The sequence below is a fragment of the Mesoplodon mirus genome (genome assembly GCF_964341445.2).
Source record: "Mesoplodon mirus genome assembly, chromosome: 19".
NCBI classification, from domain to species: domain Eukaryota; kingdom Metazoa; phylum Chordata; class Mammalia; order Artiodactyla; family Ziphiidae; genus Mesoplodon; species Mesoplodon mirus.
In genome coordinates, this window is record NC_138995.1 from 39,944,400 (window position 1) to 39,951,708 (window position 7,309).

At 44.2% G+C, this 7,309-nt stretch overlaps 1 pseudogene across 1 annotated transcript in view; it reads right to left on the minus strand.

Annotated features, from left to right (window-relative positions):
* The window catches only part of LOC309794547 (zinc finger protein 541-like), a 39,952-nt pseudogene extending 33,217 nt beyond the window's left edge, over positions 1–6,735 (minus strand). Inside the window, exon 1 of the transcript in view lies at positions 6,375–6,735. The product of the transcript in view is annotated as a zinc finger protein 541-like (transcript). The remainder of the gene's footprint in view (positions 1–6,374) is intronic.
* Positions 6,736–7,309: the final 574 nt, after the last annotated feature.

Consider the following 7,309-nt stretch of genomic DNA (forward strand, 5'->3'; position numbering starts at 1 on the left):
GCTGCTTTCCCTAAGCATAGCATTTTCGAGTTTGATCCCCCCCTTGGGGCACATATCATCACTTTATTCCCTTTTATGGATGAACACTATTCCACTGTGTGGATAGAACACATTTTCTTCATCCATTCATCTGCTGATGAGTATTCGGGTTGTTTCCATTCTGGGCTATCACGCGTAATTCTGTCCATAGCGAGACATTTAATAAACGCTTGACGACTCACTGATAAATCGAGTGGATCCTAGAATAACTGGAGTTTGGGCTAGTTTCCTAGGCCATAGGTTTCGACTGTTTTTAAACCTTTCATGTTGCAATGGAATAGACTAGCTGCAAGTGTAACGTCTGAGTGTCACATTATGTGTCCACCTGTGTGTCTGTGTTAAGTAGCCTACTGAGGGGGCTCAAATTAAAGTTCAGTGCAGGTCTGAAATCCTGTACCAGAACTCCGGGACCCAAGTGAGTTTCAGAATTCACAATCTGAGGGATTCAGAAAGGTAAATCAATGCATACGCCACACTGTAAGTAACCGCCAGTGGGTCCAGGGCAGCACCTGGTGACCAAGTCATTCTTTCTGCATTGAAACCCTGACAGCTCAGAGTAAACAGAATAAATAAAGACAGGAACGAGCAATATGTGAGTTCAGGTGTGGCCACAAAGAGGTCTGAGCCACCTCAGCATTTTCAGAGCTTCTGGGAATTCTAAATTGCAGACAAGGGAATGTGGATGACAGAAGTTTATATTTTAAGGCAAAGTGAATTTCTCTGCCAATTCCAAAGTTTCTTCTACAGTGCTGCTCTAAAGTGTTCCCAGCACTCCAAGGGGAAAAGAGCCCATCTCCTTCACCTCCCGACTATAAAAACAAGCAAATAATATAAAACATAAAGCATTACTTAAAAGGAACATAAAGCAACGTCTTCTAAAGTAAAGCTGTAAGCGTTTTCTCCTGGTCAGGCAGCACACCAAGTGCTCTTCGGGCCTTAATTCACTCACCCCTCGCAACGACCCCGAGGTCGGTTCTATCATTACTCCCACTTTGCAGAGAAGAAAAGGGACTCTGAGAGGGTAAATCATTTGTCCACAGCCACACAACTAACAGGTAGTTGAACCAGATCTTAAACCCAGATTATTATTTTTTTTGTACATATTTTTTTTTGCGGTACGCGGGCCTCTCACTGTTGTGGCCTCTCCCGTTGCGGAGCACAGGCTCTGGACGCACAGGCTCAGCGGCCATGGCTCACGGGCCCAGCCACTCCATGGCATGTGGGATCTTCCCGGACCGGGGCACGAACCCGTGTCCCCTGCATCGGCAGGCGGACGCTCAACCACTGCGCCACCAGGGAAGCCCAAACCCAGGTATCTTGACTTTAGAGCTTGTGTTCTTACCCGCTGCACAATACTGACTCCCTATAAATTAATCTGTAGACCGCACTGCACCAATTACACTAGAAAACACAAAAGGTGCCAGTGGGGGCGGGGTGGAAGACAGGATTATGTCTCGGGATTTCCCCAATGCCGAAATCGCCTTCCTTCCAACATACTCCTACAGTCCATAGAACAAACTGGTCCGGTTACAACCTCAGGCAGGCACGCCAGAAGTCCAAAGGCTGGGCTTTGACATTTACATCCTTTTCCAGAGAGTAAAACAACACCCCCCCCGCCCCCCCGCTCAACCAGTACTGAACTTGCTCTTGTTCTGTCAACAGATACATTCAATTCAACAAGTTTTAGCACCTTCTATGCACAGAGCTCCCCGCTACTCCCTGTAGGGCAGGGTTTCTGGTCCCCGGGAGACATTCCCAAGCGTCCAACTACTCTTTACAAGAATTTTGTAATTTTGTGCTTTCGTTTTGAGAACAATCTAAACAAGAAAATCTGTAGATCTGGATTACTGGATTACCACTTTGTAACCCAGTAATACGACCATTTGGTTTCAATGCCCGGGCTTTGTTTGTGATTGCACTAATGCCACTGACGCTGACTAGGACTACTTTAATTGCCGCAGGCTAATGAGAAGGGGACAGAGGTGGACTGAGCTCATGATAATGCTTTTGGGCTCAACTAAAGCCAGTGGACATCATGGTACAAGTGGAGGTTTTGCTGCAGTTCAAACTGAAAAAGGGATGGGAGATCTGAGATACCACAGGGCCTGTTAAACCCAAAAGGGCCCGGTGTGGCAGTCTGCAAAGTATTTGTTTCAAGGAAGCCGTTAAATTCCAGCAAAATAGCAGCCCTCTCATTAAATTAATGTTTGTAATTTGAGTTACATTAGTTTGGTTGCTTTGTTTCTATTTGATTGGCAAATTGACTGGCTTTATGGTGGCATGAGAGCTGTAAGCTTTAGGAACTTGTGCCTCATTCTAGCATCATTTAGGCCTTGTTTAATTGTTTAAAAAACAGTTTAAGTCAACACTGAGGATCCAAAGAAATTTTTTTTTTCTTTTGAAAAAGGCCTATCGGGGCTTCCCTGGTGGCACAGTGGTTGACAGTCTGCCTGCCGAGGCAGGGGACACGGGTTCGTGCCCCAGTCCGGGAGGATCCCACATGCCACGGAGCGGCTGGGCACATGAGCCATGGCCACTGAGCCTGTGCGTCCCGACCCTGTGCTCCACAACGGAAGAGGCCACAGCGGTGAGAGGCCTGCGTACTACAAAATAATAAAATAAAATAAATAAAAATAAAAATAATAAAAAGGCCTATCATTCCACGACTGGTGGGGTAGGAGGAGAAAGAGATTCTCCTGTGAAATGCTACAACCTCGTGGGAAAGTAACCCACCATAGATTCTAGACCGCAGCCATAAATCCAAAATTAGGTAAATAATATTTACTGAGGCCTTGTTTGGAGGGAAGGGAGAGAACAATTTCAATATCTACCTGTTCTATAAAAATGTTTTACTCAGCCTGCAGTAAATTTCAATATTTTTCAATTAGTTACCAAGTTGAAAAATCTGTCAGAGTTTCTTTGGACAGAGTGTCACCGTCCAAAAGAACTTTCTGAGCTGCTGGAAATGTTCTAAATCTGCATTGTCCAATGACAGCCACTCAGCACGTGCAGTTAATGAGCAGCTAGAAATGCAGCTAGTGCAACTGACAAGAACTGACTAAGTTCTTTATTTTATTGAATTTTAATTAAGTTAGCTACAAATGGCTTGTGGCTACCACCTGGGACACTGCATTGAAAATAAGGTTATCCAAATTCTATTTAAAAACCTGGGGAAAAATATCTGATGCTCTGTCAACACTGAGTCCACAAAGCAACAACTGGCTGGAGCTGAGAAGCCACAGCTGCCTTTAGACACAGCATGCACTCTCCAGTTTGCCACAGTCCTCACCACTCCCTAACCTCTCACACCTGGCCATAACGCTCATCTATATGCCCTGCCCAGCCCCTCGAGACATCTGAATTTATGACACGGATTTGTGCCGTTGCCCTTGACCACCTTCTCTTCACTCGGCTTTACCAAATGAAACGCTTCCAAATAAGACCGAAACGCCCCCTCTACTGCAGAGAATACTCCCAACATAACTAAGTCTGAGATTATTTCCCCCTCCTCTGAACTCTGATAAGCACTTGTCTGAAAATCCATGTAACACTCATCCTGAATGGCTTCAAATTTTAATTATCTTTCAGGTTCTTCTATTTTCCCCCGGACTATAAGCTCTAGGATGACTTTGACTCTACCTTATGTGTCTATACTTCTTATAGCATCTTGCTGGTCACAGCACTCTGATCAAAGAAGGCTCTCAGCATCCCTTTCCTTATGAGTGACAGGATTCCATTGGGCCACCTCTCTTCCTCTTTGAGCAGCCCTAACCTGTTGGTGTGTCAGCTTTGCCACCTCCCCCTCCCCACCAAGAGCCACCTTCTCTTCCTCTCTGTGCATCAGTGTTACCAGGGAGACAGTGATCATGTCTCAGTAACATCAGGTTGTTGGGAGCTGGGAGGTAGGAGAGACTTGCAGCTTTTACCCCGCCGATGCCAATTCTTTCCTTATTTTCCCACTCCAAACATTGTTGTAAACTACAGGCTTCTTTTGTTTAACCTACACAGTGTTTTTAAAAATTGGATCAAAAAAAAAAAAAAAGAAAAGAAAAAAAAACTGGATAAGATTGCCTGAATACCCCCAAAATAAAAAATAAATAAAAATTGGATCAGCCACCAACATTTTTTTTAATGGGGAGATTACACTTAGAGATATGACTTTCTGGCTTCTCTTGAAAATGATTAGATTTGATATTCCCGGATAGGTAATAATAGGATAGAGTGAGGGACAACGGCCATCTCTGGATGGGGCAATGGCCTCCAGGTCCCACAGTCCCCACTTACCTTCCGGCCTGGCCCCCATAATAACCACCATCATAAGACTAAGAATAGCAGCAAACATTTACCAAAGCGTTATCATGTTTCAAGCATCACTGCAATCACTTATATATCACTTCATTTAATTCCCACAACATCCCTTTGAGGCATAAACTGTATTATTGACCCTATTTTATGGATGAGGTGAATAAAGTCCACACAAGTTAAGTAACTTGTCCCAAATCAAGCTTAGCATTCAACCCTGGGAAGTCTGACTTCAAAGCCCTCACCCTTAACCACTCACTCTGCTGTGATTCCACGCTTGACGCTGGGATTCCTGCCCTATACTCTGCACTTACATTCTTCAGTTGAACAACCAAGGAAAACTCCTTCTCTAGCCATGGAACCAATATATAATTTTAACCGTAAGTTTCACTCATTTCCTCTGATCGCTCATTTAAAAAGCAGATATAAAGCTTATGCTGGAAAACAGAACGACATAGAGGAATCAGAAGGCTATGACTGCACTTGCCAGAGAGACTTCTTACATAGAATTAACTAAACGAGGAAAAGAGACATCAAAGTTTCTCACTCCACAAGCTCTTCCTACCAGAAAATGCAGACAATCGTTAAAATCTAGAATAGACATTTTCGTAGTGAGGACAATGAGAGGACCCCCGGGGTCCTCGAGAGTCTTTCACGGAGTCTCTGAGGTCAAAATTATTTTCATAACAATATTTAGATGTTATCTGCCCTTCCCATTCAGTGAAACTTTCCAGGGGCTACAGGACTTATCTCAAAAGGCTGAATGCAGAAGCAGATATAAGACTCCAGATCACTCTAAAAATGTAAAACGGGACTTCCCTGGTGGCACAGTGGTTAAGAATCCGCCTAACAATGCAGGGGACACAGGTTCGAGCCCTGGTACGGGAAGATCTCACATGCTGCAGAGCAACTAAACCCGTGAACCACAACTACTGAAGTCCATGTGCCTAGAGCCCGTGCTCTGCAACAAGAGAAGCCACTGCAATGAAGAGCAGCCCCCGCTCACCATAACTAGAGAAAAGCCTGCGCACAGCAACAAAGACCGAACGCAGCACCCCCCAAAACGATGCCACTATTCTTGCTAAATTTTTTATCTTCTGAAATATAGTTTTTTAATTAAAATGTCAATTATGTTAATATATAATGGGTTTACTATTGCTATTTTTAAATGAATTAATTTTTAAAAATTTATGTTTAAACTTTTAATACAGCAAATATCAGCAGATACAGTTCACATGCACAAAAATACCCTGAGGTCTTCAATAATTTTTAAGTGTAAAGGGGTCCTCAGATAAAAAAGTCTGAGAACTGCTGCTCTGAAGAGAAAAAGTCCAGCACGGACGCATGGGCCCAACTAGGTGTGTATATGTGTCTAACCTAAACCCAAAATTCCAAACTGGTGGCCAGTAACGTGTTTTGCAAGCTCCCACACCTTGGTGTGGCCTTTAATAAGGTCTTTAAATACTTATATTTAAATACTTTAATAATTTAAAATTTAATAATTTTAATAAATATATTAAATATTTAAATAAAGGTCTTTAAATACTTATTAAATTGGTTGTCAACATTTAAAGATCAAAAAGCTTCACATAAAGACAGTGTTCTGGTTTCTTCTGGAAAAAAAAAAAAAGAAAGTAAAAGTTCTGGCAACACTGCCCCGACACTTCCACTTGGCCATTTCCACTGGCTGGCATCGCTTAGATGGGGAACACAATCTTAGGTTTGCCAGTCTGGGCCTTTACCTGCCCATCCCCTGCAGGTATCTAAGTTGCTGAGCTAGAGGGGAAAAAAGGGTTTCTTTGCAATAAATGATAAAACATACACCAATCGAATAAATGTCTGCATTCCTACAGAGCAGTCAACATGTACGAGAAATAACCCTTTCCCTCATCTGACCTCCCAAAGCAGCAACTTCTAATGGTTTCACCATTGGTACAGAGACCCTTGCATTGATGAGAAACCCTTCTGCGAAAGAAAGGAATCCATCTGACAAAGTGGATGTCCTCAGACAAATGCAAAGGGAGGAAACTCACCAGGAGAAGTGCGAGTGAATGAAAGAACCTCGAGGGAACAGGAGGGCCCAGTTTAGGTCGCACAGTGAAGGGGGTTCAGGTGACAGACCATTAGATATTTCCTCCTGGAATGCTGGATAATCAATTCGGGACACTCATCCAACTTCTTTTGCCCTGAAAGCAGGTGGTGGAAAGGCAGGGGCAATCAGAACTTGGGTCGCCAAAGCAAGGGCACAGGTGTAAAACTGGGGGAGATTGGCAATTTGGGGAAGAAAGAAGAAAGCAATACTGAACCGGGGAGATCTAGGTAGGAAAAGGGATTTTGTCGTTAGAGGAGTTATCTTCTTTCTTTCCGTATTTTTCCTCTCTTGGGAAGGAACCTGGAGAGCTTTGCTGGGAGAAGCCTAATAGGGGTGGAACTGGTGAGGAAAAGGGGTTTTCGATGGAGAGTTGGGGAAGGCGGTTGGAAAAATAAGTATTAGACGAGAGAGAAAATGGAAGGACTGAGCTGGTTGGTTATCAGTGGAAAGATCTTCCAAACAGGGGGACTCTTGGTGGGAAGAAAGAATTTTTGCTGGAAAGTGATCCTCAATGCAGGAGAAATCTGGGAAAGAAAAAATAATTTCTTTGCTAGAGGAAGCTCCTAAAAAGGAGCGGGAGGGGCGTAATCAAGGAGTCTGGGAGGGCTCTTTGGTTTTGCTGGAAGATCCTAAAAGGAAACAAATCTGCGTCCCCTAAAGGGAGGGGGTCTCTTCAGAAGGAAAGGAGATTTTAGCACCAGGGGCCTAGAAAGCAGAGGGCGAATGCAAGGCCAAGATGCAGAAAGTGCGGAGGTCGGGTAGGGCCCGCGGCGCGAGCTGGGGAGCTGTGAGGGGGCAGTTGGGGCCTCGGGGGCGGGGCGGGATAGGAAAGAAAAGTCGGCCCGGGCCTCTAAGGAGAGTCTTCTCCAAGGGGGA